The 11,644-nt window shown below is 38.1% G+C and overlaps 1 long non-coding RNA gene across 1 annotated transcript; it reads right to left on the reverse strand.

Moving 5' to 3' along the window:
- Positions 1–2,495: 2,495 nt before the first annotated feature.
- LOC143160445 (uncharacterized) lies at positions 2,496–10,568 on the reverse strand. The gene is made up of 3 exons (XR_012995381.1): positions 10,384–10,568; positions 4,936–5,085; positions 2,496–2,579 (listed from the first exon to the last, which is right to left on the reverse strand). It is a non-coding gene; the product is annotated as an uncharacterized LOC143160445 (long non-coding RNA).
- Positions 10,569–11,644: the final 1,076 nt, after the last annotated feature.

The following is an 11,644-nucleotide window of genomic DNA, read 5'->3' on the forward strand; positions in this document are numbered from 1 at the left end:
GACAAAATGCTGGTGCTGGATGATTCAAATGCCAGGGGCTAACTCCCACTCCATTTGGTTCAGCTGTTGCTCTGTTGATCCACGTTGCAGCTTTCACTTCAACCCTGCCTCTGTGTGTTTCTCACTAGTCACCTCCTGCATACCCCTTTGTTTTCCGAGTCCTTTACTGGAATCCATAGTCCTCTTCCCATCCCAACCCATACATTGCAGCACCACATTAGGAAACTTTCTTATTCAGGGAAGAACTGGAGCATGTTCGATTTTACCACGAGGGTTTGTTTTTGGGTTTTTTTACAGGCTCTCTTGAACCACAGCCTCTATTTAATCCACTTAGTTTTGTTATTGATGAGCACCACTGCCCACAGGCTCAAGTCAGCAAACTATTTATGCATATTTAACTTCTATTGACTCCCATGGATTGCTTAGAATTAAGCACGTGCTTAAACGCTTTTCTAAATTGGAGCCATGACTTTTTGTTTTCTTCCACACGGGCACAGCAGTAGAGCTATGATCCTAATTTCTCAGAGCCTAAAGAGGAACGGACTGTTTTCCAATTAAACCACTTTACCAGGTAGTTCAAGTCTTAAAAGATTCAATGATACCACTAACCAGTTTCACAAGTACAAAACCAACATCATTGCTTTGCCCTACATTCTACAGATAATAACAAGACATGATGTAGTACTAAGAGAGATGCCGTTTGAAATGGCCACAAATCACAAATGTGGAACCATACTCTGGATAAGTCTTGTCCATTATTTTTTCCACTTGACATCATCTTTCTAGACTTTGTTAGAGGCATTTATGTTAAATGTCTGTCCTGGTTTTTGCTGGGCTAGAGTTAATTTTCTTCCTAATAGCTGGTATAGTGTTGTGTTTTGGATTTAGGATGAGAATAATGTTGATAACACACTGATGGTTTAGTTGTTGCTAAGTAGTCAAGGACCTTTCAGCTTCTCATGCCCTGCCAGCTGGGAGAGGGCACAGCCAGGACAGCTGACCCAAACTGGCCAAAGGCATATTCCATACCACATGACGTCATGCTCAGTATATAAACTGGAGGGACTTAGCGGGGGGGGACTGCTGCTCGGGGACTGGCTGTGCATTGGTTGGCAGGTGGTGAGCAATTGCATTATGCATCACTTGCTTTGTTTATTCTTTTATCATTATTATTATTTTCCCTTCTGTTTCTGTCCTGTTAAACTGTCTTTATCTCAACCCATGAATTTTGCTTTTTTTTCCCAATTCTCTCCCCCATCCCACTGGGCAGGGGGGAGTGAGCAAACAGCTGTGTGGTGTTTAGCTGCCTGCTGTGTTAAACCATAATAGCGTCTTTCTGAAATTATATTTTTCAACCTCATATAATTAATAAGAAGTTAGAATACTGATTGTTTTTGAGGTACAACATAAACTTTTACATTTATTTCCTTTTGATACTACTCCAAAATTAAATCCCTGGAATTAGAGCGACAAACACTACTATCAAAGTTCTCTCGCAGAAAAATAAGTTGATACAAATAACCACCTTTTCTGCAAAGTGGAAAGATTTATTCCGTGTAGGAATTTCACATTTACATGCAACTAGTTTGAAGTAAATGCTGATCACTTTATACACATAAGCAAAACCTCCACGCTGGTATTGCAGAAAACAAGGTTCTTCAGGGAAACTCTTAAGCATGCACGTAAAGCAAAACACATGAAAAAGCAGCTATGGCTCTGTTATAGGAGTTCCCAGTTAAGTGAAAATTTGCCCAGTCCATGTTCCCCAAACTAGAAAAACCACATAGACACTTACTCAGTGCTAAGCATCTCAGTAGCCTCAGTAAAACCCAGAGGAATTCTTATATTCTCCAAGACTTTTGCACAACAAAAAACTCCATGGCTAAAATGGATTATTTTCAGTAAATGGATCATATTAGAACTGGTGTCTTAGAAATTGGAAGGTTTATAGTGCTTTATGAACTTGTTCCCTCACTCCACAATTGTTCTTTCATTATCCTTCAATTCCTGCTGTATTGACTAACAACTGTGCTTCCTATAAAATGAACTGTATTTCCACACTATTAGAAGTGCCCTGGAAATAGCACTTCAGACTTTCTAAAATGTCTCCCATAAATGATCTGCTATGCTAAAGTCATTGCACAGATAGCTTGAGAAGGTTATTCTCTCATCAGTGCCTAACATAATCACCTTAATAGGAAATACAGTAAAAGAAGTAAGTAATGAAAGTTTTTATTCAAAGGATTTGCACCTGAAGTAGGCAAGCTGGCTTTGAATGCAGCGTTACATAGCACTCAGCATTTCCAACACCCAACTATAAATGACATATCAGATTTTAATAGGGCAGTACTGATAGGTCTGTAGCAGGGATTATTTACTTGTCCCTTGCCCACGATGAGAAAGTCAGGAACTGCCCTTTATTTCAGCCCATATTTCATCTTCTGCTCTCTTTCATCTTACCTGAAGAAGACGAGTGAGAAGAGGAGCTGGCTTGCGGGGAGAGTGCAGAAATGGTTCGACTTCAGAGAAAGGACGATGACAGCAGTTTGTTGCCTTTGTGTCGTAAGTGTTCAAGACTGCTGCAAGGAGGGAACCAGCGCCACAAAGGAGAGAGCAGTTTTTACTGAACTGTGGCCTCTAATATGCTGGATTTACCCTTAGTCCTCATAAATGATTTAACCAGGGGACTACACAAGGACAATTTGACTTAGCCAAACACTTTGACCCCTTATCTGGATACCTTCATTTAGGCATATGAAATCTCCCCATTGTTCACACTGCTTTCCCCTTTCTATGTCTGCTGTTTATATATTTTCTTCTCCTACATCATAAGCTGAAGAAAAAGTCATTGAAATACTTTGTTCCCTAATATCACCTTCCTACTGCATGTAACTCATGAGAGGGAGGTTGTGAAACTGCCGTCAGAGTCATGTCAACAAGCATCCACTGAGGTGAACCACATTTGCAGTTTTTCTGCTGCTTCTCTAGAAGGGATATATAATACAACACTGAAGAAGGAGAACATAATAAAGAGTCAGGAAAGGGGAATGTAACATACATAGGAAAATAATGCTGGTGCTAAAGAGAATGTGCAAAAAAACAATTTCTATGATTCTTTGTAATTCTAAAGAAAATACACTACATTTACTTGAAACAATAAAATACAAGAAGAAACCGTCAAACACAACTGAGTATTACAGAGTTTATGGGTCCTTAGTTCATCCTCACTGTAAGATCTGTGACCATGACACACCAGTGCTTCCTCACTGAAAATTACTGGGGGGGGGGAGCACAATTTAAAAAAAAAACTTACTGTTTTAAAAAACATAGAACTAACTTTTTTCTCATTCCAATGTTTCACAGAAACATATGCCAAGGCCAGATAGACCCATTAAAAAACCGTTAGTTGGCTTGAGATTGGAGATTTTGTTGTCAGCTCAAAGCTCAATTCAGATTTCCTAAGGAGTTTACAGTACATCTATGAAAAGCCTAACTGCACTACCAAAATTTCCTGTTCAAGACCCCCAAGAACCCAAGGTTGGTATACTCTTTACCAAACTCATGAAAAAATAGTAGAGAGTATGTAGTTCTTTGGATGTTCACCAGACATCTAATCTGTCCCCATCCCACAGCAGGGTGAGTTCAATTCAATTTTGGAGGCCGTATAAGAAATCAGAGCAAGTCATAAGAAGTGGAAATCACATGCAGGTTACCCCCTTGCTACTAGGTTTCTGCATGGGGTATCTCCACACCTAAGGACCGCAAAAAAAACTAATGTCTCAATGGTTCTGCTATTACGAACTGCAAGAAGTTGGCTGTTTTGATTGTTCTTTGTTAAAGACACAGGAAAAGAAATCTAAGCCAGAAAGCAGTGCAGCACAAAGGTCAAACTATCTTCCTTCTTCTAGAATTTACATGGAATATTAAACAATGAAAAAATTTGATAATTTATGTTCATGACAAAGGTTGTAACAAGAACAAGAAATGGAAGAAACTAATTCTTCATATGGGAACCAGTAAAATTATAATTCACTGTGATTGCTGCCTTAGATTTTAATTTTCTGGTTCCCTTGGGCTCCACAGCAGGAGAAACTGAAGGACCTCGCAGAAGGATTAAAAAGAAATTTATATAAGTGAAAGAAATTAACTCATAAATACTTATAGATTATATCATAAGTTTTCAGCAGACCTGTTAAAACCAAACAGAAAGCCTTATCTAGCTTGTCAGAGGTTTTTAATAATGGTCCTTTCAAATAAAAATCCAATAAACACATAATTGAAAACTTACATTGTTTTTAGTAAACAAAATTGTGAAAAAGGCCAATGGAAAACAACATGCCAAACAAAACTCTTCTTCCCTCCTATCTGTTTAACTCTCCAATTTTACTTAGCTTTGATCTGGTCTTTAGCTAAAACACAGAAATAGAAAGCATCACAAACCCACCATTAGCCTAGAAAGTGCAGCTCGTCATGTGAAATCTGACTCCCTGCCTCCACATAATAGGAACATTGCCCTGTCAACGGCCAGCAGTGACAGCAACAGAAAGCTTATATATTCTACCTTTTATTTCAAAAATGTGGTCCACAATGATGACAACAGAGACGGCAGAGCTGGGAAGCTGTTTGAACTAGGCGCTTGCTATTAGGACAGCATTTTTGTGCTCACACGTGCACAGGTCTCACTTGGTCTGCCATCAATGGATGTGGATGAAGGGAGGGGAGTGAAAAGAAATCAGTAAGACAACACCCAGACTGAGATAACAGCTTTATATTCCTAAAAGTCAAAAAGCCTCAGCTTTTTCATCCTCTTCCCCACACCAAAAAACCCACACACCTCCCAAAAAAAAACCCTGTTTGACAAAAGCTGTTAGGGTTGTTCAAGTCCCTTTCCCAAATACAGTTTGCAATTTTCAAGTCAAATGAAGCATCACCCACCTCAAGGAGTTCTCCTTCCATTTGCAGGGCTGTCTTTCAAAGAGCATCTTGGCAGTATCCCAAAGAAATTCAAAGTAGACACATCTCACTATGGGGCACATTTCACAAGTGCTCTGCCATGAAATGCTGCTTTGCCCACTTCTCAGGGGACTTGATTTCATCAGAAAGCAAAAATAAAAAATAAAAAAAGGAAGCCATAACTGACAAATGTGGAAGTTCTGCTTTGTTCTTATAAGGAACAGGATTTGTTAGCATTTTTAGCAAGAAATAATTTTATTTTAGTGCAAATTCATTCAGTGTATCTATTCATTACCAAAGCACATAGATTAGATACGTATTCAGTCCTGGAGAAAAACACAGAAGCTACTTGGCCTGAAAGGTCTGGCATCTCTAAGTAAAGCAATGTCAATGAGATCAGAGATGCTCATCTTTTGAGAGATGAGCACTCTCAAAAGTCTCCTAACCCTAAACTGCCTTGAATATTTCTCTCTCCTCCTCCCTTACTGAAAGAGGTGCATGAAATGGAGGGAGAACAGCCTTCACTGTGGGCACTATCAGCCTCAGAGAAGGGATAGGGTCTCTTAAACAGATGGAGCATTACCTATATTGAGACCAGAGGGAGCAGCACCCAAGTACTTCTTATTCTAAGTCATAGAATGAGTCAAATTTGCAATTAAGACATATTTCTGTTGTGCAACCCAAATCTCACCAAAGATAATATGACCCTTTACCTCCATCCAGTTTTAAACACTCCTGAAAAAAAGGCAATACTTAGGGATAGCAAGTGCTGCTTTTACAGGATGCCAGAACACAGGTTTAACAGCACCTCTGCCATTTCAGAGCTGCACATACTCAATCCCATTATGAACAGTGGGAGCTATTGCTCTCGCAGTACGAGTAGCTGAAAGGAAAAATGCATCCTTAAGTGCTAGGATGTAGGAAGGCTTCCTATTCTCCCCATCCTTTTCATTGCAGTCCATCTGAGTTTGTCTCTGGCTGTGAGACAGACACCTGTTGCACCCATGGTACTGGCTGATGAAAACAAACCCATGCAGAAGCACTGGAGTGCTTGAGAAAGTATATAAAAATGTTTTATTTCCTACACAAAGAGAATGAAGATTTTTGGTGGGAGGGCAGATTTCTGGATAAAAATGTGTTTTTCTCTCACGCTTGAGCTAGCTGGGAAAATGGAAAAAGAGAATCATTTAGCTCTATCCTTACTGATTTTTTTTGTTTTCACCTGAGGTTCTTGATCATGCCTTGCTCAATCTCTGTTTTTTGCATGCCTTTCTAATAAACCAGCATAGTTTACATTGTCTGTATTTTTTGTGTGTGTTGGATAAACCCATAGTTTATGAGGTTTCAAACTACTTCACGCAGCTGAACCCATATTTCTGTACTTTTATTATGTAACATCTTAGTGCTGTACATAGCTAACTGTCTTGGTAATACAAAATCAGGTGGTTTTCCCATGCCTTAGCCCAGGCATAGCTGGGCTAAGCAGACCAAATGGGGTTTGGCCACAGTAGTTCCCTGCAGCTTTCTCTGTCACTCTCCAGGAAAATACAGAGCTCAGTTCCCTTTCCCTACCAACAACTGCAGCAAACCGTAATTTGCAATCAAAGAGTCCAGCTGAAAAATGTGTGTTCTGCAATACTGTTTCACTTAAAAGATATGAAGAATCAATCTAAGTATAATAGAATAAAAAAGGGGCATCAATATAAAGCTAAGAAAGTAAATCCACACTCTTTTCCAAAACATTATGGCATGTTTATCTCAGTCAAAACATTGTACTGTTATGGTCAGTTCCTCACCTGCAAAGTTGTCTCTTCCCCAGCTGCAAAGTACATGAGTGTTACCTGAAAAGCTGTAGGTAATGTTTTTTTATTATTTTATTTTTTATTACAGAGAGGATGGTTTGCATTCAGCTGTGGACTTCTAGATACTTCATCCTCAAAGCTAAATATTAGTACCAAAGAAAAGAATGAAACTGATATACAAGATTATACACCTTTTTGTAAGAATTGGCCTGATTAGGTTATTATTTACTACTGCATGTAGATAGATTGGAATTATTTTCTGTAATACTTTAAAAAAAAAAAAAAGTTCTTTTTCATGTTTCAATTTGCACTGATACAAGGATACATCTTTTAAAAAAAAAAAATTAAAGTATTTTCCTACTTCACACAAATCCTTTTATCTAAGGGTGAAACCAGGTTGTTACTTGAGATTGTTTGCATAAAATCTCATTAGCCTATTGATTCTACTGCTAACACCTTAGGTAGTACTTCATTACCATGCAAATAAAGACACATTTTTTGCATGTGCCTTAATGCAGGACTGATTATTCTCTTTTACATAGCATGACAACAATGCACTATTAATGAAAGTCATCAATAATTGTTCAACAGGTGAAAAAGATTAGAATCAAACAGAGCCTTTCTTATCAGCAGGAACCTCCTTTTTCCCTCCCAAACACAAATTTTGTTGATTACCACCCTCAGGAAACTTCATGACACCGAGTTTCATCTTTCTCTCTCACAGATGGACACATTGTGCTAGCAGAGTAAATTATTCTGAAATTCACGAAGTGAAATCCCGACCCCAATGAAAGTAGTAGGGCTTTCAGCGCTATCTTGTTCCCCAAAAATCATAGCACTGTGCCTTTCAGCTCATTCTAGTGATGGCTCTGAAGTGGGCACCACCTCTGCTTTTAATTTAAACACTTCTGATGTGGAAGGTCACTGCTTTAATGTGGCATACAGTCTGTGAGAAAGAATAGTATCTCCTGTGAACTTGCACTGTCTTTATGATTTAGACTATAATAACAATAGCCAACTAGCCTGTTGCTATACAGATTTTAAGAGGAAGTCCTCATAAATAAAATTGCTATGCAGTTCAGAGGGGATAATATATCCAGAGAAACAAGAAGAGACCGAGATTTCAGATAGCCTGCTAGAAATCTTATTTTATATAGGAAGTCCTCAGATGCTCTAGATGCAGCTCCTTAAACAATGTTACATATTTACTCTTTTTATGTATTTACTCTTTTTGCCCTAGCAACTCCAGGTGGTAAATGCTGAGGAGAAGGCAAAGCCTGTAACAGATCATTGCTTCTCTTCTGAGAGGAGATGGGCTGGAAGGCAGGTGCAAAATATGGAAGTTTTAGGAGTTTTAACCACCAAAACCTGCATGCGTGTGAACCTAAAAACTGGTTTAAACAGCATAGGCCTGGGCAAAGATCTTGCACTGCCCTCATCCTGTAAAGTGGTATTTGCAATACAGTAGGCTCCAAAGCTACTTTAAATTTAACCACAACTGCCCTCCAGGAGGTAAGCAAAATGTCACTGTGACTCCCCTTGGGACAAAGATTGCAAGTGCAGAAGCTCCAGCAGGGAACAGTTGTTCGCAAAACAACCTCCACCGGGATAATGAAGGTATCCCTGCAAGCAGGCTTGCCCGGAGTAACTGTTTCTTTTCAGACAGCCCTCAGCATAGATCTGGCAGGTAGCAGGAAAGAAACCAGACAAGGAAAGGAAAAAAAAAATAAAAATCCCCAAAACAGATTTGAAAGACAGCAAAATGCAACTGGGTTCACTGGAGCAAAAATGTCTTGACAGAAAACCCAGCATGAAGTATGTAACCTGCTAAGCCTGATCGAGCGGTGATTTTATTGCTTCTCCTTTTGTGTGATCGCACACATGAGAAGCATGCTGCCATTTCAGATACCACAGACATGATTAATAGGGGCAGGCACTATTAAGGGGATGAAATTTGTGTAAAGCCTTGCTGAAACCAAAAATCTCCTCTTCTTCAACTCACAATCTGCAAAAGGAATCGAGGGCAGCTGGCTACAAAAACCTGCTCTAGTAATGCAAAACCTACACATGGACAAGGTCAACCAGAAGCAGAGGTGTGCAGAGAAGAAAAACAGGGGCACAATAAAAATGCTAGAAGTAGCTTCCAGCACTTTTTCCATAACATGTACAAACGCAGGCACAAAGCAGCAGACAGAAAGCAGCAGTAACAGCACTGCAAATGTGGCTGTGAGAGACAGTAAGAGACGCCCCTTTTTGAGCAGAGTGCTAACTGGAAAACAAAGGAAAAAAAAAAAAAGACCTAGGATTTTAAGTGAAGAAAACACTCCCTATCTGTTTTTCGTAAAGTTAAGGGCAATGGGGCTTCCCATGTAAACTGGCAGGACTTGGCTATTAATTTCTCCTGCAAAAGAGAGCCTGCAAGAAAGAAAGCATCAAGCAACTGGCCAAATCAAAATGAGAAAACGGTTTTGGCCTCACAGTAAAAAGTATAACCACTGTATTTTTGGGTATTTTTTTTTCCTAACAGCTCTGACAAGTCCAAGGTATTGTTCCCTATGCCTGCTTCTTGTTAGTAGTGAAAATATGAGGAAGAGCAGCAAGATGCATGTGCCTATTGCATTTATTAGTGTTTTCATCTAGTTCTTCTGCAATCTTCTGCAGCCCAGCAGAAATTCTGGTAATTACTTGAGTTTCAGGTTGAGCTTTCCGCTTAGTTAAGGACAAGAGATACACAGTATTTTGGGAACATGTTTACAAAAAAAAGAAAGAAATTTCAATTACATGTGCATACAGTATATAATGAATTGGGCCCAATTTCTATAGCAATTGCTAGCTGAAAGCCAGAGCTTTGCTATAATTCAGTGTGATTACGGTTGTTGATTTCCTTTTCATTACTTTTTCCAAAAGAGACAGCTTCTATTTAGAAGCAGTAGGAGAAGCTAAGAATCAATTATCAAGAAGTACAGCAAAGGGGGAAGAAGGACTGAATACATGAAATAACAAAAAGTTAGGTGTTTTGAGCAGAATCTCCTGCTTAAAAGAAAAGGATTTTGCTGCACAGGCAAATGTTGTTTAATTGCCAAGAAATAACAAGCAAAAGGGTAAAAAAGAAATACGTAAGAAATTCTGTTCTGTGTAGTTAAAAGCAAAGTAAATGAATTGTGTAAGTATACATAAAATACGAATGATATACAACTCAAGCAAAAACAGCTAATGAATCCCATTGACTAAAAATGCCTAGTTCAGTTATTAGCATTCTAGTCACAACTGCCACTATTTCCACTTCTGCTGTGAGAAGACAGAGAAGGCATAAAAAAAAAAAAGCAAAATCTATGCATGTATAATATTTACTAATCACTACTAATTCAGAAAGATTTAAGAATTCATATGCCTTGCACTGCCAAATATCATCTGAAATGTTTTAATACTCTTTAAGACCCTTATTGTCCTTTCACTTGCAAATTTTATAGACAGGATTACATTTTCCTGGTTGTTTTTTTTGCACAAAAATTGTACTCTATGCAAGTAATCAGCATTATATGATTAACAGAGATAAGAGACAAACAATGTTGGTACTGCAAAAGCAGCACTCAAGTCGTATGTAAGATAGGAAAGAAATGCCACATACCTGGCACTATTAGGTGAACGATTCCAACTCATCGATACACATCATACAAAACACGTCAGTCAGAAAACTTGATGTCTTTAATAGAAAAGATACCAATGCTTTTATCATAAACAGGTCCTGGCACAAGATCATCCAAATTTGCTCCGCTGCTATTCAGACAGATGCTGCTATTGATCTCAGACAACTTTCTCCATGCTCTCTTCTTTGATGCATTTTAGAAAACAAGAAAAATTAAGTAAGCTGATGAAAAATGCAGTCCCAGAGCTTACGCAAAAAGATGTGGGGCTTTTGTTGGGTTTTTTTGTTTCTTTTCTGGTTTTTAAGCACTATAACCCTCATATCAAAATTTGGGTATTCCAATATTCCAATAATCAAAATTTGTATTTGATTAGCCAAACCAAATGCATATTTTGTGAATACAGTTAGCAAAGGACCTTTCTGATGGGAAGAAAGAAAGAAGCAGCCCACCAGTTCTGAAGGCTGACATTATTGGAAAGGATTAGTATTAATAAACATAAATACTACCTGGTTCACCCTTGATACTGAGGCAATATATATTAATACACAACTAGGTATATGGCTAGGTGAGTTGTTTCTATTACAATTCACTTCGAAAGCTATTAGGTTAAAATGGACCATTGCAAATTGCGAGACAATTTGCATTCCTGTTTAAAAATCTATAGTCTGAGTAAATTACCATCAAAGCTTTATCTCAGTTAAACTAAAATATAAGACTCAATATTAAAGAGCAAAACTTACCAGTTGACAGTAGTGATGGACTATCTTTGCTTAAAAGACATTGCTTAATTAAAAACAAATGGAATTAACATGAATTAAAGCTACTAGCTCAAGTGCAATCAACTGTCAAGTCAATCTAAGAGTGGTGTGACCTTTAAAGAAGAATATTTTCACTCATTAGGAACATTGCTGACTTTTTGGAAAGAAATATAAAGTTTAAAAAAAGATAAGGGGATGTTAATAGGCTGTGAAAAAAGAATCTAAAGAAAAGCAATCTTACATCTTGCTCTTCTGTGGCAAGTAAGGCAAAGACCTATATTTTTAATGAATATTTTCTGTACACTTTCATTTATCTCCTCTCTATTGTTCTCCCTAGCTGCCTACAGTTAAATCAAAAGAGATACTAAGGAAAAATAACCCAAACAAGCCTAACAACAACACAAAGTACTATTATCTGCAGGAATAACACAACTTCTAAGAAAAAAGAAAATCAGGGAGCCATTAAGCAGAAAATTAGTTCCAA

Source organism: Aptenodytes patagonicus, chromosome 5 (assembly GCF_965638725.1).
Source record: "Aptenodytes patagonicus chromosome 5, bAptPat1.pri.cur, whole genome shotgun sequence".
NCBI classification, from domain to species: Eukaryota; Metazoa; Chordata; class Aves; order Sphenisciformes; family Spheniscidae; genus Aptenodytes; species Aptenodytes patagonicus.